General features: G+C 40.6%; 2 protein-coding genes across 9 annotated transcripts in view; one reads left to right on the forward strand and one right to left on the reverse strand.

The window, feature by feature from the left end:
* The window catches only part of LOC111243630 (CD109 antigen-like), a 76,935-nt gene extending 60,573 nt beyond the window's left edge, over positions 1-16,362 (reverse strand). For both annotated transcript variants that reach the window (XM_022789454.2, XM_022789453.2), the window contains exon 1: positions 15,915-16,362. The gene's annotated coding sequence lies outside the window, so the exon portion shown is untranslated. The remainder of the gene's footprint in view (positions 1-15,914) is intronic.
* LOC111243632 (transmembrane protein 177) overlaps positions 1-24,967 on the forward strand; it is a 44,913-nt gene that overhangs the window by 17,254 nt on the left and 2,692 nt on the right. The window contains exons 1-3 of one of the 7 annotated variants that reach the window (XM_022789455.2): positions 16,547-16,923; positions 19,771-19,845; positions 23,934-24,066. The gene's annotated coding sequence lies outside the window, so the exon portion shown is untranslated. The other 6 variants (XM_086980437.1, XM_086980438.1, XM_022789457.2 and 3 more) reach the window with 6 other exon arrangements.

Here is a 24,967-nt window from a genome sequence, read left to right on the forward strand (position 1 = left end):
ACCAGTCTTGCTATTAGTGCTGTTGGTGCAAGCTAGTTTCAAACCTTAGCATACGGCTCAAACTCTGAGTATTTATGGCTTGTCAGCGTTTACAACGCTGCTCTGACATCGACAGATCCAATGTGTGGGCTTCGAACCCAATTGTAGTTAAACATCTTTCTGTGTAGACCCAATTCAAGAGATTAGCCTGCAACGAGAGCCCGGCTGATGGGATAGATCCTAGCTAATCCGAGTTGTTGCTGACAATGTTAAAGCTGGCTAATCCGATGCCTACCGCTAATCTCGATACGCTACCAGATGCGCCTGTATAGCGCGCGGCACATATGCTAGTAACCGAGCTAAAGGTACGAAATCATAGATAGTAACTGGTAGAACAGCTCAGACGGATCCTAAAACCTGTACCATATCGACCAAGTATAAGATTAAAGCGAAAATAGTAGATTTTCGGGGAACAAGAGACTGGACTACGTTAACATTACCGGGGTTTGCATAACCAATGTATATTGTCTTTGAACTACGTGTACGCTGTGGATACGAAGCTCTAACCTAACTTACTAGAAGTGCCTTTTAAAAATAAGATCTCATATTCATTTTGGCTATCTTGCCATACTTACGAATTGGAAATTGCCCGTTGTAAAGGCTATTCAATGGTAAGCAACAATAGCTGTCTATACATTCGTCTGTCTCTGGTGCATCCACCCACGTTGGCTATTTAGCAAAAATACACTTTAATAACAGCCCAGTAAATATATCTCCAAAACAGTAGCATAAATCAAATTATTTTATAAAATAAAAATACATGCCAAATTACTATCGCTCGCCAGCTATCGTTCGGCTGCGATAATCGGACGGAACTAAACAGAAAACGACCATTAACTGTAACTTCATCATCGAAACAATCTATTCTGTAGGAATAGGAACCAGATTCTGACAGTGAATTCACATGGTGTTGAGTAGAGTATTGATACACTAGTAAGTGTTTAGATCAACGCATGTTGATGTTATGGTTGACTTCAGATCGAAGTCTCGTGACCGAGACTCCGTCCACGTTCTAGATTTGCGGGGCGCGAGGCCCGCGGTGGCAGTGTCACAGCTACTCTTTCAGAGCAGCTCGTAAAATGTCTGTCTTGGCCTTTAGCCTATTACTGTGAAAGGTTACTTCCTATCGTGTGGATCGGTGGCGACACATTTTCATGGAAAAGATTCCACTATACGATACACCGCTTCTCATCCAACTTTTTCCCATAGCCATTTGCTCGTATCACTTGCCATAGCTAAGTTTTTTTCCATAGTGGTAAAAACGGCTACATTCGTCTCGTTATTACTTATAAATAATATTCATATATAAGAAAGCAACCGTCAATAAAGGACGTCAATTGCTATTTATTTGCCAAATATATGATGCTAAAGAACAATCGTTGCTGGTGCTTTTACAATCATAATATAAAACTCTGCCTCCCTCGCTAAACTGAGCTCTGAAGGCGTTGTCGCTTCAGATCTCATGCTTACTTTCCGCCGTTTCTGATTCAACTCAATTAGATGTAAAATTAGATATATCTCAATACTTCATAGATCCAATTCCATTTTTCCAAAATCATTTCTACGCTGATTCCGTATTGATAGATTATTAGACCAGTTCAGGTAGCGACTGTCTGTAAATGAACCCCAGCAGCCGAGCAATTGTGGGTAAGTAAATCCGGGCAAAAATACTAACCCTTCAAATAGCAGTCAGATAAAAAGGGTCCATATAAAACAGTGAAAATGATTGCCAAATATAGCCAGTTACGGGTAGAAATTAAAACTGCTAATAAGAGCTGTCACATAGGATTATACTGGATTGATTAGAACATTGACATATAAGGGGTGTTTGATGCAGTGAATACGCATCGAGGAGCTCACAATTCATTGATTGATAAATCATATGCAGAGGACGAGGCAACAATCTCAGTATACACCAAGATTATTTAACCTTAAGCTAAAAATAACAAACCGTTACGTCTACCCTGTACGACCATTTTGTATTTCGAATAATATTAGCATAGACGGCAAATCAACTTGATACCTGGTCAACGAACATCTCTCGCATAGCTCTTCTATGTACTTCTTTTACTTTCTACCATTGATTCGTGTTTCTTCAGCCAAAAGCAGTATGTACACTTAGATAGAAAATTATCTTTGAATATAAACATTATTACTATTCCTTGTTGCATTGTAGATGAGCAATACTAAATTAACTTTGTCTAACGTAATAACAAGAACTAGCCAATAGATAAATTTCCCTGATTGCGGTCACCCGTCAAGCCCAAACGCGCTTGTTTCAGCAGCTGGTCCGACTCCCACATCCTGTGGATCGGGTTTTGACTCGAACCCGGCACCCCTACAATACCCGCTCGAGCCAAGGGCTCATTAGCGATTCTGCTATACGCAACGTCGCGGATTAATGAACAACGACGAGGCCATCCGGCTCGGGTGGCGGGCTACGAAAATCAGTTATTTTGAAATAAGATAAAAAAAAGGATACGTTAGGTAGGTACTCCAAAATCGAATTCCTTTCCTTCTTACTTCAAGCTCCCAATGTTATTGTGATCAACATATGCTATTATGGTTAACACAATGTTTCATCTGCGACATAATATGCATTCGTTTCCTGCATAAGACCAAATAGGAATGGTCAGAACGACTGGTTCTAATAGAAAGCTGAATTTTGCGACTTCAGCTTCAACTTAAATCTAAGAACAAAACGAAGCTAATCGAAGAACGCCGTAACGAAATACATAGAAGAACGAGCACGACTCACGAGATACATTAGAGGAGACACCTTATGATGCTAGAAACCAAGTGATTCCGTGCCATCGCTATTAGTACAGGACCTTTGGCCATGTTGTAACGAGACGATCTCTTCTATAATAACTTCATCAAGTTATTATACTGTTCATTCTTCCATTCATCCGTACATCTACCCATCCATCTCTCTGTACTAGCAATTATTATCGACTCCAGACGTATCCAGAGGTTTTCGTCTGCGTTCGTATCTTCAGCAGCGAGTTACTAATGTTACCATATATGCTCTTCATATCTGCCATGATTGTTTTTGCGGTGAGCGAGCGCTACCGCTAGCTCCACAGTCGCTTCACGTGGACAGGCAAAAATGGACAGGGGCAACTTAAATCGAATACACCCATTGTGTCAAAAAGAAAATTACGTAAGATGACAAAATGTGTCCTGACGGTTTTAGAGACGAACAGGAGCTGAGACTGATCACAGTAGGCTTTTATAAGCAGCAGGCCTGATTCTTTGTTCGACTGAATCTGAAATCTGTTTCCTTTGTTGCAGTTAGCGCCAGCTGAGCTTATCGCATTCACTAAGGATCAGGAATCTACAATATTTTCGTACAAACCAAAAAAAAAAAGCCAGAAAAATTTATTCACTAAATTTATATATCAGTAAGTTTATTCACTCTGCTATAAACACTTACTTCTCTGCAGAAACTTAGTGCTAGCAGTTCGTAGGAATTGCCTTTGTTCGCTTATGACATTAATTCGTTCATTAAGAAATCGATACTTGTCACCACAATCCGTATTCACAAGGCCGACGCCGAACGATTTTTAGGCCATAACTTGATATCATCGTTAACGGCACATTTAATACAAGACGGGCATGATTTATCGACGCAGAGCGACGCCCTATATCGAGTTCGAAGTTATCGCTCTAAATAATCTTTACCAACCATAAACCGCAAAGCTGTTCTGTTAAAGCACCCTTTCGTCCTAATACATTACACTTTTTACATGACTCGAGAATGTGATGTGCGCATGTCAGTAATACCCGGTTACATAGACCCCGCTTGATGGTGCATCCACATAATGCGAAGTTTGTCATCGTTGATCGAAGTCGGCAATCAAGCTGATGGGTTCGGCTGACAAGCCAGCGCAAAGACCGTGGCAGCCCTAATAACGGCCAGCCGGAGAGTTCAGCAGTGCACGAACGATGAGGCGGATTGAGGCGGAACAAGGCAGAAGACCGAATTCAGATAGATATCAGTTTCACCATCATTTCAGCGACGTCACAATTGAGGTGCCTTTCGATATTGTTGTTTGTGTCGTTGTTAGTACTGAAGCCACCGCTTAGCCACACGCGATTCATCGCCTAGCTCAGCGTCGTTTAGCAATCAACTGTTGCTGAACGAGACAGACAGCCTCCCGGCGAGCGGAGCGCCGTTCTTTCTTTAAAGTAAATGTTTTTTTTTGTTTTCGTTGTTCGCTGTTGTAACGTTTCGGAGTTGGTAGTCGTTAGCTCGAACTTCAGAACGAACGGTCCCCCTGAATTGCACGTCTGACGCTCGTCTGATTCAATCGACTTCGACTGGACCGCTGCGTGTAGCCGACGAAAATCACTGCCAAAGACACGCTTGCCAAAAGGACTCACTCGCTCCGTTTGGCTGATTGCCAGAGTTGGCAAGTCATCATTCCGCCCGGGCGTTCCCATAAAAAGCGAAGCTGCTGTCGTCCTCGGTACCGCACGATACACTCGTTCTAACTGAAGAATAGAGATACGTCGATGGAAAGGTAAAATGAAAACAACGAATCCTCAGCTCGGAACCCCAAGTCAACGCCAAATTATAGCGCGAGAAAATAAACATATGGTACACTCTTAATTGTACCAGCCATGAAAAAACAAAGGTTATTTTATTTCTATTACTATTCGTATTATTTTTCTCCTGAGCCCTATTGTGTTTCCCACTTCTTTACGATGCGCACCGCTCGTACATTGCTACATGCATACCATATAGGTGAAATATGTTGTACTTTGTCTACATGAAATTTAATAGAACTTACTCAATCTACGTGAGCACATGAGCTATGTCAAATGCTTTCATTGGAAAAAATAAGCCTACTAAGACACACCAAAAAACGAAGCTGTCCTCAAGTGTACCAGTCTCACACAGCAAGTGTACCTGCGGGTGTACAGATATCTCCGATTTTTCGGTAAACTGATGGTACTATATGTGCAGATATATCTAAACGATAATTTGGAATGATAATAATTTCAAATTTGGCGCACTTTTTTAAAATGCAAATCACTATAGTTGCGTAATCAAACAACACCGAAGCTGACGCCGGATTTCGACGCAGTGCTCACAAAGAAACAAAGTAGGAGACAGGCACGCAGTTTCATAAGGAACGTATCTTCTAGAAGTAAATGGTTCGTTCAAGAGAGAAAAACAGCGGCAAACATGATGTTCTCATTTCAATCAAATATCGCTATTACTACAGCTATACAGAGCGTTACGTTGTCCCGTATAATTAATTCCTTTGACTACACAACAATTCCATGCTATCGAGTCTCTCCCGGAGAGCGATGTTAGTAATGGGCGCTTAGAGCGCATTGAATGTGGGTCACTGAATGAACGATTAATAAGGGAAATGTTCCTGCTAGTTACTACTGTTTTATTACCGAACGGTGTCCCTTTTCTATCGTTGTACGCTCACAAACAGCGAAAGCACAGGAAGCTCCATGCTTTATATTACCAGGCGTGCATTAATCGGATACGACAGGGTTGTACCCGCTGCAGATGCATAAGGCTTCCACGGGTCACGAACAACGAAGCTGATTTTAACAACGTATCGGTGCCATAGTATCATACTGTATTCCATATAATACATATAACACAACATGAAGAACACTGACAAAAACCATATAGTTTCCGCTAAAGAAACATCATTGGAGATGGATATATATAGCTTCTTTTTCCTGAATGAACTCTTAAGGCGTGGCATCGCGAAACTTTTCGTTCAAAAGAAAGGTAACGCTTTTAGCTATGGCTTCTGCAGAAGTAGATACTTGTGTGCCTCCAACCCCAGATGGCTACGCGGGTTGGCCAAAATCCAAAATGTTACTATTTCCGAAAAAAGTGTAGCTCCTTCGTAACCTCAAAGTAGCTTCTTCGTGTGGATTAAGTGACAATCATAGCCAAGAGGATTACTTTTTCATTTTGAGCGTACACCATCCGAATGGTTTCCCACAGATGATTCGTACGCCTTAATACGCAGCCCACGTGCCCATGTTGTCCACAGTAACAATATTTAGCTCCTCTGGTAGTATTATCTTCGATTGCTCAACAAATCTAACGCCTAATTATAGTTGTGCTGGACAAAAATTAACAAATACAATAATGCAAAATGGTAAGATAGAAAATCTCAGGTGGAACTTGTTTGTCTGGCGAGTATCTTTGGGAGCAAATCTAACCAGACAAAGTAAATACAGTCACTTAGTCACTAAACTGATCGAAATCCCGACGATGACGCGCTCCCTAAAAATACTTACTATACATGTCGCAAAATGTAGAAGTACTATTCTTCTTAGTATCAGTACTTTCCTGTGTCATCGTGCCAGAGCGACCTTCGATCCCGTGACGTAACCCTACGTAATGATACAGGGTGTGTGTGTCCCGTATGCATGCAGTAAATTTTCGCAAAAAGAAAAAGGCAAACATCTTTTTAGGAACTTACCGGATTCGAATGTTTCCAGGAATGACCAGTCACTTTTCTAATCTAATAATCTAGTATTTTCTATTTCTTGTTATTCAATTAAATAATCCTATCGCTAAGAGGCTTCTTCATGCCATATCCCAAAAAAAGGATTCCGTCGGGTCCTGACCACTTTGTATTTCTTTGTTGCTAGCGGTCATTACAGAAATTCCTAAAATATCACAATGCACACTCGAGCGCTGCGAAGTTCATCACTATTTATTTGGCAGAAATACATGAATCTAGACCTAGTCTTATACGTAGTAGTAATGTAGGTTATCGTGATATTACGATGTGTCCTTGGATATAAAAAAGGATTTAGAAGTAAGCAAAGAATAGAGCCAATAAAAAGTTACCCAGTGACAATTGGACTTTCCACTACTTAAGCGTGCGTCTATGTGCCGACAGTTATTTGACATTTATAATAACTGTTTATGGAAGTTTCGCTGAAGTTTCGCAGCGAGAACCATGAGGCATAACGTTGGTACCAGGGGATCACTGTGTACACTCCCTAAAGGCTGTTTGGTGAGTTTTTCCTTATTAAACTGTATTGCTATAGTTTAATTGATGAAAATTCGAACTACGCGGAGTTGATGCGAGTTGCTCGTGCGTCACAATCATTCTTTCTTCATACTCCGCTGTTGCGTTCTTTCAATGTAACATTCTGTTCCATTCCGACTGACAATTGTCTCGCTGTTGGTGTTAGCGAAAACAAAAAACGCCGCCATCATTCTTGGGCGCCGCTCTTGTGACTCATGGACACATCTCTTAGAACTTGAAAGGGGCATTCAACGAAGCTTGAGGCTTTCATAAATACCCGACGATAAATGAGACGATCATACTGCCTATGTTTGTAATGCTGCGGAAAGATATTCTGTATCGTCTGTTTAGGTATGTAGACAGCGTTCTTTCTGCGCGCCCTGAACGCTTATTTTCTTCTTCGGAGTATCTAAGCCAGGCTAAACGAAATATAAGCAGACAGCCTTAGTTAACGCGATGCCATCGAGTCTTCGAAATGCTGCTTGTTACAAGATCCTCTTGTTATTTATTCGATTGGATATTTTATACTTGTTGCGTCATTGATACCGACGCGACGCTCTCTGGAAGCAGGCTATAATCTGCCCGTGCTTAACGCCTCGAATGAGTGTATAGTACCTTGTCGTAAGTATCTATACGGTTCTATTCAATACAGGACGCAAATAGACGATATTGCTTAATAAATGTATTGTAATCTTAGATCAACATACGCCCTTATTCGGTATTTAGCTAACTGGAAACTTACACGGCGCTATTCCAGAGAATCGAAATAAGACCTATCCAAGTAGAAAAAGACAATCCAACAATCCGATACGAGTTTCGAAGATATCCAAAGGCAATTTTTGCGGAACAGGTCGAATTTAAAGGTCAAAGGAAAAATAAGGATCTGTAATATTTAATTTTACTATAATAAACAATTTGAGTAATGCCGGTTCGATGTATTTCTGTTATGTGCGGTAGATATAGGTATTCATGTTATACATATGTACATATAAATTTGATTCGGATTAATTGATTGTTAATTCGTCTCCTACAAATTGGCCTGAGGAAGAAGACATTTAGGCCAGTTAGGCTGGTCGATTTAGAGGACGTTACCGATCTGACTGTTGTACCTATCGTTACTCAGGCGCATGCCCTATTCAGAAAAGAACGACAATTCTATTGAGCTTCGTTCTATTTCGCAAACGTCTATCGAATCTTGGTCGCGGTAGTGCACTAGCCACAACTCAGTTCCTATGATTAGGCCCTCTGTGAACATGCCAACTAATTAATACGCGTAAACACATTAGGTTTACGCTACCGCATTATAAGGCCAGTAGACGTGCGATACGCATAATACCGTCACACATACACACTATGTTAGAGAGTTATGATAACTTAAAGGCACAACTCATTTGGACCGCTAGCAGGCTACATTCACTAGCGCCTACTGCTCCGCACTGGTTAAGCTTAGCAATGGCCAACCAACTTCAGAATCAGCATAAACAATGACAACAAGATAGCAGCCAGAACGACGAATGGAACCGAGCCGCAAACCACGGGAGTCGGTACCCGGCCGGCCAGAAACTCTGAGATGCAAAGTGATGAAAACACGGATCAGCTGCGTACGGGTCTGATGAGTTAGTCATGACAAATACGAAGGAAAGAATCTGAAAAGCGGCAGTCAAACGCTTTTGAAAGATGCAGCTCCCGAGGTGAATATGGCACAGGAGAATGACGCCTGCTCTAGCCACAATTAGAGAAGCCTAACAATATATTATCCCACACGTGGAGACAGGCCGAACGCAAAGCAAACCGATACAACTACATGTAGTGTTTACCACAGCGTACGACGCTAGTCGGCCTGACGCGTAAGATCGGCGCGATATAGTACGGCTTTTTGCATGACGTCGTTACTAACCGACTTTCTCATCAAGTACATTTCGACCCGAGAGATATCTGAAACGCGCCATCACGTGATCATTTTCTCCTTATCGGATCTCCCGACTAGCGCGTACCACGACGCGACGAGAAGGATTTCGTGTGCTGAATCATTGCTTTGTCAATTTGAATATCAATTAATCGGCTGCGTTCGAAGAGAACCACTAGCTCCCACGCGCGGACACAACTTTCCTTGGCCTGCTTTTTGCTTATAAACATATGCCCATCTTTATGCACAGTTTTTTTTCTGTCGAAAACTACATATAGTAGTTAGACAGAGAGTTGTTTTTTCAATATCGAGAATGAAACGAGTCGAAAAGTAGACAAGGCGACAACCAGCCTGTTAAAAAAACCGTGAAATGGTCGAAAAGGAACAGCCCAGGTCAATTCGAAATTGTGATTATCGCTTTGCTAGGTTTACAGACCCTCATAACGAGAATGTGACACGGAACGAAAGACGCACGAACGTTAGTACTGTCACGTTCGAATTTGCTTGACTTCGTTGATTTTTCCTTCATAATTTCGTCGCAGCTTGGAAACGTTTGTTCTGCCCAACAAAAAATTGGCAAGTTACCATTTACACGAATTTGACTTTATTTCAATTTGTATTGACGCGCCATGATACCTTTTCGTCTTAGCTTTCTCCCTCTCCTTCGATTGTATTTGCGTGTCATCAATAAAGGCGTAGTTACTTATTGATTTGTTTATAAATGAATCATCTCGATTACGAAACACGTGGACCGCACATATATTCCTTTCCTCACAGAGATCGGACGGGCATTGGCCTGAACGTGGGAGACTGGTTGCTTTCTCTCTACCGCTTTCGCTTAATGTTGTCCTGCTTATGCAAAACAACGACTTAAAGAATACGATTTCTCAGCTCATTTTTGTTCCTGGAGGCCGAATTACTGACTTTCAAAAGAACGATCCTAGTTGTATTCGTACACTTTGGCCACGCGGAACTCGAAATTGGTCGAATAAGAGTGGTAAATTTGAAAATTATAAGTGAGCATTTTCTATAGGTATAATAGTAAGCTGTCATGGAACGATCGATGAGCGACCAGCAACATACGAATGGATCAGGTGCTCCCTGTTCAGATCAGGTGGCCGAAACAAGCCACTCCTAGCGAGCTGGGAGTTCACCAAAAAAAGATTTATCATGATAAATATATTCTTCAATAGCCAACATTCTCTTAGCGGCATCAGACTAGATGTCCTGTTCGGAGACTTCATTTGACCACAGAGCATTTCTTGCGCGAATACTCTTAGTGCTGATGGCTTCAATTTGAAGGCAGTAGCATCAGTGGGATAACAACAACCACAGCCACAACAGCAGTAAAGGCAAGCGCAGTACTGAGGTAGCAACAGACAGCAGACCCTCGCAGAAGTGAGTGCCGTTAAAGTTGTGCGTACGCGACCTGCATATGCTCAGTCGAGCCATCAGCGGAAGCTGTAGACCAGGATCAGTGAGCCTCTCTGGCCACTAGCGGTTACTTCTGAAACTTCTCTTCGTCATCAGCCGTTGACTACGCCGACGTCCGTCGCACATGGACGTTCGGAACGATATACTAACAACAGTTGCCTAGTTAGAGCGAAGAAACAAAAGAAAGCCAAAATAAATACGACCTGCTAACGCCAAATTTACATATGTGCATATGTTTTGCGCCTCGCGACCAGCAGCTGTGTGCAGTGTGCATGTAACTCGTTGTATAGTGTATATAAGCAACACTCTATACCTCTATATATATATATATATATGCTGGTGCACAGCATTCTGTGAATACATGAAATACATTCAAGAGGGTACTTGAAATTTACAAGGCGAACGATGTAGTAAATTCATCTCAGTTTGACTGTTACTATCAGTGTTAATTCAATGTAAATAATGTTCACCGTGCTACGTATGTCTAAAATAACTTTTTCTTACCGTTGCAGTTCCTGCTTCTATAACTCTCGTATATATAACCGACCTACTCGTGCGCGTTTCTTATATAGCTGATCACTTATTAATATGGCTTATTAATTATCGAATGAAGTTAGGCACTGTAGTACTGAATTCTAGTCGTGGATCTTATGAAAACAACGTTTCCTGTCAATATTCGTAACCCCACAGGCGTTCTCCACTTAAGCTCGTGTTCTTTTTTGTTGCTCACGTCCTTTTTTGGCCTGCACCTAAGAGTAGGCACGTCGTGCCAATTTTTCCAATTGAGCATGACGATTGAGCCCCATTGAAGATCTACTACGAAAAACGAGAAGCACAGTATCATCTTGTGACGAGTTTGTTTCGTTGTGTTAACGTTTTGATCAAAGAACGCGCGCTTAGCTTCGTTTGAGATGATAGGAAAATGGTCCAGGGCTTTGACTATTTCTACTTCGGAAGAGATCTTCTCTTTAGCGTTCACGTTTCCGATGCTCGTTTCGTTGGCTGCCCCAAGCTAAAATTTTGTCCATGCCAACTGGCCGAGGAAAAGCCTTTTGAAAGAGTCTTTTATACAGATACACGTCAAATATAATTCTGATACCAATATCTGCCAGCGTGTCCATTCACAGATGCGTTTCGTATACTTGAACGAAATTGGAAACACACGTGTCTGCCTTCTTGTTCAGTTGTACGACGTGTTTCAAGTACATACGTTGCATATATTTAACTGGGCTCAGATCGCAATTGGGCAAAATGCTACACTGCCTTTGAAGTCATTGGTTTCTATTAAAGTTCCATTATGGAGCACCGAACCACCTGTATCAACAATTCATTTCATTATCTACCAAATCAATCGTCAGTTAGATTATTACTCCCGATAGTGCCCGCTATCTGAATGATTGGGATGATTAGGTACGCCGTGCCTTAGTCCTTATCCATGCAGAATGCGGACAGATTTGTGATTTGTAGTGCGTCAAGCTTTCGAATAAAATGAAACAGAAGGCTGATATTGAATCAGTTGCGGAAATGATTAAGCTCCGTCAGCAAAGGCTTGAATTATAAGCAATAAAACGTTAGAGCACGATGGAATGAAATAGAAAGGAAGATTCATTGAAGATGAAGATGTGTTGTTGATAATCGATGATATTTGTTATTGCTAAGTTGTACATAATGGCAGTAAAAGATAATAAACACTGTTTGTAAAGCAGCGGGTTTGCGCTACAAATTCGATGCTTGTGAAGGATTTGCTTCATTCACCCGTATCAATTCGACGTAGTAAAAAATTGTGCTTAAATCCACAAAGCTGGCAATTTAGTTAGAGTCACCATTTCATCCACGTTTATGATACTAACTGAAAGTAACCGTTCGACCGCAGTATCTGCAATCGTGCCGCTTACGAAGGAACCCAATAAACACCAAACAATAAATAAATTGGATGTATAAGTGATTCAGAATGAAATCTGGCGCTGTAAATCAAACCGTTAACCGTGGCTCCCTCTTCTCATTTGACGTTGAAGAGTTTAACTGTGACAAATTTGCACAAGAAATGTATTATCGTTGAACTCATCTCCGTTATATATGGTGATTAGCGAGCTTTACAAAGCTCATCCTCAAATAATTTTAAACGCGCGCCAAAAGGTATAGAGGGCGGCTGCGACAGATAATCAATCCCCTGGTTACAAAAAGTAGAAGTAATTGGCTCAACGTTCGTTAACGATATATACTACGTGCCAAAACCGTCTCCATGATGGTGCACTAATAAGGTATTCGCTTATTAGATTTATAGTGTTAAACCCACGTGCCGACACACCTCAATTTGCGCTCCTAGAAGCCAACCGCAGGAAGTGATGCTTTTCGGCAGTGCCGGATGCAAAAGACAATTAAGAAATGGGCTATCTTTACATTGACTCTAAATCGCGTTCAGGGTTCCGGGTTCTCATCTTAGATGACCAAGCCATTTTTCGTAAAATAAATTTCCCAAGGTTTCGTATTCGTAATGGATAAATATAATACGTTTAAAATTATATATCTGTTTCCGTTGACGCAACAGCCTACATGGTGCTGTTGATAGATACATCCTTGAAAACGTCCTCAGTTAATCACTAATTAGTGTTCAGATGAGGTTTCGCCAGTAGAAATTATAAGCTGGATCTGTAACCACGTGTCTATTACCCACGCGCTGAATATAGCAGGAGCAAAATTTTTCTCCATGGAAATTTTCTGCGAAATGGAAGATTCTTATAATGTTTTCAACAATTTACCCGGTGCCCAACTCTGCACCTGTTTACTGCCATGAAAATGTCATGAAGAAGAACGGACACTTAAGTTTGGGCTTCACGATTTCTAGCGGAATCCATTCCCGCTCGCAAAGTCCCGTTCGACTACAATTTACTATATTTGCTAGTGAAAGATGACTACTTATTGGCCTGAAGGACTAGCGGTTTTCCAACAAGAAGCGTATGCAGTAACTGGATTAAACAACGCAAACCAATATGTCCATAGAACATTACTGTAGATATAGGGATTTGCTCGCCACAGTAACAAAGACGTCAGTTGCAAACTATATTAGTTTAGTAAAGGACGGAATCAAGGGAGATATATCTAACCCACGCAACTCGATATTTCTGAGTAGTTTACGATGGCTATTCACATCGAATCGGTTTACTTCAACCTGCTTACAACGGCCATCGCCGAGTCACGGTGGATGGATTATTATCCCTCTCTCTCCTCATAACCTGACTTCGCAACTGTCTGCTTGTGCCCCTATTCCAATCGTTACCGTCTGAGAACTGTAACGCGAAAGTACGGCGTCGCGTCTCGGATCGCTAATGTGGGAAATTCTGAACTGGAACCAGCCCCATCCACGACATACGGCAGCAAGGAAAGTTTGCCGAACAACCAAAATGCCACTGTCGAAACAAAAAAAAAAAAGAGAGAACTATGAAAAATAACTGGTTGAATTTAAAATGTAAAGAGAGAGAGAGAGAGAGAGAGAGAGAGAGAGAAAAACACACAGTAGTGCTTCCACGACGTTAACGATGGCCGGACAGCGGATTTTTGCCATTTGCTTTGTTTAAATAACCGCCGCGTTTATTGTAGCTGAAATTTTTTAGCCAGACTTCGGCATTCGCATTCCTAATCCTCTAGCGAACGTGGTGTCGCACGTTATCACGGCGAGCCTGCTGGCCAAAGATTCAACCAGCGTAAATGCCAATGTGGTTTTGCTTCCTTTTACAATTGAATCTAGTGTAAGAAGGATCGTAACGAACTAATTTACTTTTCAATCTTCGAATAAATACGTTCGTTGGTAACGGTAATCTGAGGTGTTCACTGTTAGTGATGAAGACAACGTTTTGAGGAATAGGGCTACTACGAGCTGTGTCGTGCCTAGTGTCGCAACAGTCGGCTACCCATACGTTTGGGCATGTTAATATGCATGGGTTTGTTTGAAGTAGACTGTAGTGCTCTACTTCTAGTTCCTTTTGGACCCCACCTCAGAAACGGCTTCTCTGTGCTCCAACCTGCTTGTCCTTAAAAAGATACTTAGAGTACGAACTGGTTTAACTGGATGGTGCTAATAAAATTTTGCTATTAATAATATGTAGTTATAATAGTGAAATAGGTCTCATAAAAGTGCACGTTCCTCACACAAACTCATACTCCAGTCATGTCGGTAATGTAGCTATCACAATATGTGGCTGCTGCTGGTTTCACAAATTCATATATTTGTTTTCAACGCACTAACCAAGAAAACTGTTCAGCTGTCTTTCTGACACCAAGATCCATCGTCTCACGTCGCGCTTATAAAATCCATGATTTGACAGATACCGCAACACTTATTTCCCGCTTTTTTTTTTCATAATATTCTGGTAGGATTATTATTTCCCTGCAGCCGTGCAAGCATTGGCCAATATAACCAGCCCAGAAACCCCAGCGTTCGAATACGGTGTCAAAGCGAGTGCCGTATCCGCTATCGTCTCCACAATAGCCATACTGCTACCCGAGACAGTAGCTAGCCCAACGTACAGACCGTTGTCAATGCTGTTCTTGTTATGAGACGCGCTACCTGGCGATGATGATGGTGCAGCGATCACTTCTTTGCCTATTGGGCTTAACGACATCTAATTGGATAGGTTAGGTTAGGTTGGAACCCAGACGCAAAGGCACGGCCGATTTTCCATTGGAGGAGGCCAATCGTCCGCCTGCTCAACGGAGGCAGTGGAAAACAGACGTAAGGATCGAAACGTTTATTAGTGTATTCCGTGGCTGGCGGTGGCGCCACCATCTTTACCACCACGGCCTCATCGCATGCGTGCTCATCGTATAGCAGGACACGATCCGGAATTGTTTTAGCTGCACGCATAACCGCTCTAGTGGTACCAATAGCAGCTACGACCGTATTAGTAATCGCCGTAATAGCATCATAGTAGGAGTGGGACTCGTTTTCTTCCAAAAATGGAATATTATTTCGCTTCTTGCTTCGTCACCGTCCTCTGAAATGACGACGTCGACTACATCGGTGTCGATACGTGACGTCGATCGGACGGTGGGTCGATTGGCATCACTGCAGTGGCATCATATTTGCTATGCCACCACGGTAAGAGCAACGTAGCAGGCCATCGGTGACCGTCAGTTATATCAGCTTGCTAGGAATAAATGCGTCTATACAATGTCTGTCTAACAAAACAGGTACTGCATCAAACGCTACTTTATGTACTAATTAGCATAGTTATGACTGTGCTGCGTACGATGAACATCTGACTAGTGCGTGTGTATACGCGTGTCTATTCGCATAGGTTGAATTTAAGTGTTGACGGCAACACTACACTTTTGCGCACTACACAAATTTCAGTATAGGTTTATCTAACTGAAGTTCAAGTTTGACATCGGGCAGTACGTCAGCATTAGAAGTCTGTGAAAGCGGACGTCAGGGGAGCATATCATCGATCTTTACATTTTACATATAGACACTTCGTATTGTCTTGTACCGGGTCGCGTGGTAAACATACCTTTTTCGTTTCCGTGTCTCGTGCGAGTTCCGCACTTGAATAAATGTCCAAAGTCGCTAAGTGGATTCGCGCTAGTAACAGGTGGCTTGTCCTCTTAATCCACAACACAGACAGCTCACATAAACACACAGATGGCGAGCTTCATTTTGCACTCCTAATTTCGCAGTTTCGCAGAAAAACAATACCTGATCAAGCCAAATTTGGCAGATTGATCCACACAGCACAATCGTTCAATGCGCTGTTACCGCTTAAAACCAAACAAGTCTATTGCCTGCTAACCGCTCGCTGCCGCGAGAACTGCGCGGCTGCGCCCGTCAGGGACAAAAGAGAGCTACGGTCAGCAATAGCAGCTAGCCCTGCTGACTGTTCGATTCTTAGTGGTTGGCGTGCCACCACGACCGGTCGTGATACAGAAGCAACTGCACGCCGGTCAGAATGATGGTGGTGGTGGTGGTGGCGGTGGCGGTGGCGGTGGTGGCGGCGAGCGAGCGAGCGAGCGAGCGAGCGAGCGCAGATTCGCGGCCCACGACTTCGTGGGAGAGGGGAATGGTTTCGCCAGCGGTCCCATTGGCAGCTGCGGTGCAACGAAATGTGCGGAACATACCGGTAGAGGGCGCCATCCGTACAGAGAGAGGATGCGTATGGAGACGTGAATGCAGCGCGTTCACGCATCTTCAGCTAAGCTGCTAAGGATAGATGGAAGGCCGAAAGGGGCAAACTGCTGTATGATTCTAGTCGCGGACAGATTTTGGTTCGTGTTTGGCTCGTGGGTGGTTAGATTTCGCTGAAAGCAGTGGTAGTTGATAATGTTGACAAAGCGACACTGAACGCAAAAAAATGACTAAAGCGACGGACTACGTTTCTTATAATAGAAGTGTTCTTCTTAATGCAGATAGTTCTGCTTGTAGTGTGAAGCCAGTTCTTACCAGTGTAGATATGCATGTGTCGAGCAGGTGAATCAGTCGTCTCGTGTAGATGAAAATCGGTCCTGGGCACGTCAACGCCAAAGGTTATCTTGTTTGTTTAACGACTATGTATCGTTATTTTCGCTGTACTAGCAGAAACTCAAGTGGAATTTGTGACCTAAGAAAAAAGTATTACGTTACATTTAGGGGTAGAGTGATCACGTGTAGCCAAGCATTACATTGTTCCTTGTAATAAATATTACATATTTAAAGAAAATTGTTTTTAGTGTCATTTTTGAAGCACAAGCTATACACGATATCAAAATAGTTCTCCAGCCAAAGTGTAATTGTATTTACAATGAACGGAGATAAGTGTACGAAACTCACACTAAACAAAATAGTCTTATCAAAATTTTAAGACCATGTTGAACGTCAATTGCCGATCATCCTGGTCTTTATTTTTATAGAAGCGAATAGCCCATACACCACTATGGCACGAGGTCGGCCTATCTGAAGCATGTATATTTAGCACAAAATGCCTGAAATCTGTTGCTTTCATAGTTAGATAACTCAATTATAACTTTACGTTAACATTTCACTTCAGGATAACGTGATCGATGGCTGTCAACATGACAACTAGCTAAGGTTATGGAAGAGAAATAAAGTCATAGCACGGAATTGGAATAACTTATTAAGAAAAGTTTGTGGCAATACCTTTACGTACGTACCAAATATTGTACGTCTATGCACGGGTAAATTGGCTTTTTTTTAGCAAATAGAAAAGCTGTAAATTTATACCACAAACAATTACTCCCGTAGAAGCATTGCCTCCCGATCGCCGATAAGGTTATCTTCACACTCATTGTGTGACAACATGTATGTAAGAAAAATCGTCATGACAATTTACTGGTACAGTTTGCTATTAAACCAATTCCTGTTTGGAACAATTTCGATACTAGGCTAAGTGGAAAGGGCCTGTTCGAAATCAAGCGTAGGTCAAACAAAAAAAAGGACTCCAAAATGGTATGACCTTCGATTATTGATAAATGCTTGCAGCAGAAAAAAAACAGTGACATTTATTACTTTAATCACGACTAACAAAGTGGTTCCAAATAAAAGATAGCTTTTTTTTAGTTATATTGTATTCGACCTCGGTCTCTTCGTCGTCCACTCGACACAAACGTTAGAGCAACTTTAAAAATTAGGATTAATATAAAATTAAAAACTTATTATTTAAAATTTATTAGAGTATTATCTGTTGAAAAGGACACATAGATGTTACCGTCGGCTATAGTGGTGACGTGAGTAACTAGTGTTAAACGTAAATCGTTTTAAAGTTCGACAAACAAGGGCGCTGAAACGTCAAACTTGTGGACAACTAATTACCTTGGTCAGTGGCAATTCATGAATAACTAAATATTGTAACTAGTAGTATAAAGGGTTATCGTCAGCCCGAAGATTCATATCAATAGCACTAAGACTGTCGCCAGGGCAGCCGAATCACAAACGCGAGTCCACAGTGAGATGATATTCATTCATCATTTACCGAATTGTAGTCACGCTATTGGCGAAATGCTCCAGTGAAGGCAGAGGCTTGTATACGATAGAGCGATTTCTCCGGTTGCGTCTGCTATTCGTCAACACGAAAAGCATTGCGTGTTCGCTTGAGAATACGAAACGGTTGAAAAGTTGATTCCGACAAGAGGCGGTAATTGGCCTCAAGCTTTATTAGGATCGTTGTATATTGTCAACAGTTCACGTGAGCTATTGCTAAGCCGGGCAATAACCCGGGATCGTCTTTGGAGATAATTCGTGTCTACAAGGCTACCAGTCACAACATAACTAGTTATCTGTCATGGGCGTATACGTATGTGTCTATACGAGTTTTCAAATGCGAAGCGCGAAACCTCTCTAAACTCGGAAAAAATCGCCAGTTACGTTTAGTGTACCACGGTACCTTGCCCCTAATATTTGCATAGAACAATGCGGTCAGTCTAATACGTTTCTATTGCACGGGTTTGACTTCATGGATTTTTTAAGCTTAATTTTAAATCTAATCGTTTGTACTGAAAAAAAATTCTGCTGTCGCATATCGAAGAAATATAGGCCGTTTTTCTAGCTCGATGTATTTCAGATAATATAAGCTTCGTCGGATCGACGTTGGCATCATTTGAAGGCTGAGATCTGGCAGTAATAGGTGGAAGGTTAGAATTGTCGGAGGATCTGCATTCAGACTCAAGATAGGGTGCCTTAGGACTGAATAAAATTTCTGCAAAATTTCTGTACATTTGGTAATTTTCTTACAATAAAGGCGCACATTCTGCCGGGGCCCATAAGAAATATCGCACTGTTTATGATTAGGATGTGCTAATGGGCAAATAAGAAAAATGTGAACTACGATGTAACGCCAGAAAGGGAGTGGTATGTGTTTGTTAGGATCTGAAAGCACTTCAGATTGCTGTTGTCTGGAAAAAAGATTTATTCAAACCTCCATTGTCAACTGTTGATAAGAAAGATTACACCATGCCATTAAAAAAATCGACGGAAACTAGGCGACGGAACAGAAAAGGCGTTGTTTTCTACCATGATAGTACTGGGCTACGTGCATTTTTAGCTAGCCAGCAAAAACAGGGAGAACCTGATGGAAAATTATGTTGTTGCATCCATCGAAAGGCTCGGATCTCCGCACAGCCCCCTCAACGGTGTTTATTTAGTTTCAGTGTGGAGATGTAAAAATCATTTATCAAAATTGTTGGTCCAAAAACCACAGAGGTTCCGCAGTAATGGAATCAGAGTGCCACCAGAAGAATGGCAGGTCATTTATCAAAATGGCGAGTATTTAGTTCAATAATATTATTTTAAAGTATGAAAAAAGTTGCATCAAGTTTCGCTTGCGAAACAGCCAGTGCTTTTTTAACAATTCAATACTTTATTCGAATTTCCTCATTCAGGTGAGAAGGGAAATGAAGGAGACACGATAATGTGAAGTGCTTCGTACACCTCTACTGGCCTGAACAACAATAAACGTGCGTTTTGTTATAAACAATTATACTGGTTCTGATGAAATGATCATTTTATCTGGTATTTATTAGAAATCTGAAACTAAACGTGAGCTTCCCAGAAATAAAGGCTCAGCAACATTACATATAAATACGACGGGTAGCACTGTGATTGTAGCCGTTCTAGGATCACGCAAGTATCAATACCATGAAAGAACTTATCTTGATTACATAGTAAGTGAATGATATCTTGGGCTTGAAAAGTATTGCACGATCAATGCTAATTCAAGCAAGTAACTGTAGCAGAGAGCTATGATGAATGATAAAATTAAAATTGTATTTAAATTGTTTTAAAATCGCTAACTCCAAAATATAGATATTTTGGATTTAGCGATTTTATCTACTAGTTATTTGTAACTGGTTTGCCTGGGCCTTTTTTATCGCAAGTCACTGATATACGCTCAGGCGGAATACGTCCATTGCGATGGTGATACCTCGTTGGCTCCGTAAAACAAGCGACATATTGCCTACGCCAGCTTAAGTAATTGCGCGCTCCCATGTACACACACGTTTGCAGATTCACCTGAACTAACGAAAAAATCATATAGGTCTAGACCTTTTTGGCTAGAATGCCTATTTATAAGTACCTAAGCATCAAAGTTCAACATACACTGGTCAACCGCTCCCATGCCCGAGTCCGTCATGGTTCCATGGATCCATCAAAGAAGACCTCGAAACGATATATAATGTTCATTTCAAACTGACAGTTTTCAAATCTACTTAGAAAAGCAATACCTTTAACCAAACTAAAGAAAATCATTATTGAATCTCATTCTTAATGAATAGAAGTTTTATTTTCAGCATCCCTCGAAGAGGGAGAACACTCCGCTAGATATACAGCTTTATTAACAAATAGTCTTTAGGACAGAATTTTAAATGAGTAAAGTATAGTAGAAGTACCTAAAAGCAGATCAGGTGGTCGCTCCTTCTTAAGAATATAAACGAAAAACATCTAAGATACTGGAGAAAGGGCAACATAACGGTGTATCCTACTGTTTGTCGAATTTGCTAATTAGGGATCTAGGACATATTTCCAATATAATGCTCGTCTTGTTTACGGGAATGTTCGACCTCGTCGGGTGAATTGAATAGTGCGAGAGTTCCGCTTTGATAGGAAGTTGTTGTAGGGGAACGTATTCAATTTTGTTCAAACCAAGTTTTCTACGTTTTATCGTTTGTGTAAAGTAACTGAAGTTTTCAATTAATATTCATAACGTTTATTGGTTTTCCTCTGCTTCACCTCGGCACTAGCATTTTTATAAATTGCAGCTGACACAACAACTAGTAAAACACGCTGAATTCTATGATTCTTATTACTATTATTATTAATTCACGAATAGAGGCACGGTCGAAGGAAATTGACAAAATGCTAAGCGTCGAACTAGTCAATAAAAGAGCGCATTTCGTTGGCATGTTTCTCAATACATATTCGAAATTCTTACGCCAGGATATCTGTCTTTCTTGAGATGTGATGAATAAGTAATAATAAAAACTCATTATTGTTACTGTTATTTACTATTTGTTAATTGAGAACAGGCTAGAAAGAACAAGTCTGCTAGATGGAGCTTTAATCTTTGAGTATATTGTTGGCTTGGTGCGTCGATGAATAATTTTCTAGCGGTACTACAGCCCCTAGAAGTCCTTAGCAGAACTGTATAAAAACGGTGTACGCGATACACAACTAAGCCAATAAACAGTGCAACTATATCCAGAATATCGTCTGAGCTGTCTATATACTTTGTATTGGGTCTTTCTGAAGATGATTAGCAAATTCTTCTATGGATTATCTGGCACAGGCGGATACATTACCCATATGAGCCATAATAGTGTACAAATATGCGACTACTTTTGAGATTAAAAGTGTCGTAAGAGAGAGAAGTCTCGAGAAGAATAGTCTTTCAGAGAACCCCTGCAAGGCTAAGTATTAAGTCGATGCCATGGTAAATATGTTCGTGTGGAGGTAATTACGAATTACGATCAATTTTCAATATAGAATCTAGTATTATAAGAGTATAATAAAAAGATATTGAAGTGATTGTTTTAGATAGAAGTTATACTTGAGATACGCGTCTACTTCTACGGTTACTTAGCGTACACACAGCAGTAACACATAAGATGGCGGCATCATTCGAACAACAGCATTGTTTATGTGTGACTTTTTTTATGCGTAACCCATCCCATACCAACCCGCTTCTAATAAACCTTCTAGCCCTCTTCTAATATTTTTTTTGCTTGGCCTAAAAATAAATTGTGCAGAGTTTAGCATTCCTTTATACAACTAGCTCTCTGCAACACGGAACGTAGCCTGTCTATGTCCGGACTCCAACCCATATCATCAATTTATAGCTACAAGTTAATTTAGCAGATACGCTAGAACTGAGCTATTACGAGGATATTTTTGGTCTAATCGTTCTTCTATACTATACCGTTATACAGTACGACTGTGTAGTGCATTATTATATAGGTGTGCAGGTTCGTCCAATGCAGTGCACATCTTCGTCATCGAACGGCGTCATTTAGCATGTTATTAAGCAACATCGGCATAAGCTTGAGCAGTTGCGGCATCTGTTGTAATGAGATATCAAATTTTGAAGGACGTAAGGGAAGGCTGGCGATTAGCGTAAGCTATTGACCATTGTTCAATTGTTACTGTCTCGTGCTACCTTCGACGAAACTATCTGTGTACCTGAAAATCTGAAATATCTGAAAAGGCGAGATCAATCCCTATACGCTGTCAATTCAACCTTCTCAGTAGCGGAATTTATAAATTTTCAAAAAATATGATCAGTCAGATAGTGCATTCAAAAGGCTTAAGGCTGTCAATTTTAGCTTACTAAAGCCTTTCACATATCTTTTACAAAAAGGCATAACTAGTTTGGAAGAACACCGCCAATTTACTCGAGAACACTACGCACTAATTTTTAATAGAAAATATTAAAATTTAATGGGTAGCGGTCTTGGCGGAATAAAATTTACCTATTGACGTCGTGTCCCACTTTCATCGACCTATGCAAAATAAACATCGGTATATTGAGCCCGATCATACTCAAATAAGATTACTTTAGCCGTTTGAAAAAATCAGCTACAAAATAGTACCCACGTAATTAACACAAAATTAAAAGACAATTTTTAACTGGTCAACGGCCGTACGCGTCTTATTGTGTGAATATCATACAGACATCTACAATACATGACCTTTTTTTGTATCAGCGAGCTATCCGTGTTTCTTTCTATTACTCGTCATCTACGTTCCTAAAATCACTTACCGCAAACTCTTTTACAATTTCACTTTCTATTATATAACTACTTTTTATTATTAAAGAAGAAAACAATACTGATACTGGCTCCTGATGTTATTTGCGTACCGTAGGAACCAAATAGCCAAAAAAAACAAAAAAACTTTATTATACAGGGCATGACATTTTTTAATGTAACCATGAGAGTCTACTATGATTGTAGAAACTAGGCCTCAACGAGCAACGGTACAACAGAACTCAGTGACAACAGTGAGAGTGTTCAGTGACGCTTTGTTATCGTAATCACTCTCAAAGGAGCCGTGATCTCAAAAAGATATTGGGCCTGGCTCTGCCAACGAATGATAAATAGCTCTAAGTCAATTTCAGCTAGATTCGGTGGACGCAAACACTTCTCTAAATTTAGACGATCCTTTCTTGAGGACATGTACGCTAGATATTAGTAAATTATCGAGTTTTTTCACATTGTACAATTGTCGATGTTTCCTTAAACTAATAATATACTTCTCTAATTTTCTATCAGAGGACTTGAATGTACTTATGGGTGCCGACTTTCGCACTTGTACCATATTTCCGAAAGAATGAAAAACCTATGTCCTTGTAGCACTGTCCCAATTTAGCCCTTCCAATTACCTTTGTAATATATAGTTCTAAAAAGCTTTATTTTAGGGAAACCAAACCTGTCCTTACTTCTAAGATAATCATGACTACGGGATAATGAAACATTAGTGTGTTACCTATTGTACGTTTTATGCGGCCATCATTTTCAAGCAATTTTAAAAAGTAGCGCCTTGTTCGTAGATCGCGCTTGCAGCAAGGGGAAGATTGTTTACAAACAGAGCATCACCACGGTCATGGAACGCCGGAGGCGCGCGGTGTGGACTCGCTCGTAGGAACATCTGCTTGCTCAAGTACTTCTGTTTGCATTTCGTTGGTGAGTTACGAAATGTAAAAGTACGAAAGTTAATAAGTTTCTTGGGTATTTCACAAGATCATATCTTAATAAATTTTTTTATCGGAAGATGAACTAGCTAGATATCTATAAGTCCATCCTAATGAAGTGCCAGCAAGGGAAACTTATTATAAGAAAACAAATATCGCAAAACTAATAGTTATCATCATTGTTCGTGTCACGTTGCGGAAAGCACGGAACATTAAACTATGCGTCAAATTATGTAGGTGGGTGTTATCGTTATTTGTATTGCGCATCGAATGCAATACCATATATTTTTGCACGACGTTGGTAAACTTACAGACAAACGGTTTTTAAAAGTGAGATTATTTACACCGGTTTAAATGATCAATTTGTATATCTAGGTCAAACAATTTTATACAGAATTATCTTTCTGCGAATACATTTCTGTGCGATTGCAGACGAGATGAAAAATTAGCTTTCGGATAACAAGTATATGTATTTATTATTGCAGCCCTTTAAATATAGTATGTGTCGGGCTTTTTTGTGGATGTGTGTATACTATGCTGTGAAAGACATTGATGATGGAGTATGAATAAGGCTGAAAGCTAAAGTGCATGTTTTTCTGTAATTTATATGATATGTGTATTAATTATAGACGATTCAACTAAGATGATTTGGTATGGATTAGAGTTATTTAAAAAAGATATGGAAAAAGGTGGTGATGCATAGGTGTGTACAGCACTTGGAAGCAGACTTAATTTGAATTAGTTCCTATGATAGACAAATAAAATGATATATTGATATAATATGATTTTTTTTTGGCGGGGCTTTCTATTTAGCATTTATCGTAATTTCAACAAAAATGCCGCCTTCTTTTAACAGCTAATGAATTATATTGCGAAAGACGATAAATTCCTAT

This window comes from Varroa destructor, unplaced genomic scaffold (assembly GCF_002443255.2).
Source record: "Varroa destructor unplaced genomic scaffold, Vdes_3.0 BEIS01000002.1, whole genome shotgun sequence".
Taxonomy (NCBI): Eukaryota; Metazoa; Arthropoda; class Arachnida; order Mesostigmata; family Varroidae; genus Varroa; species Varroa destructor.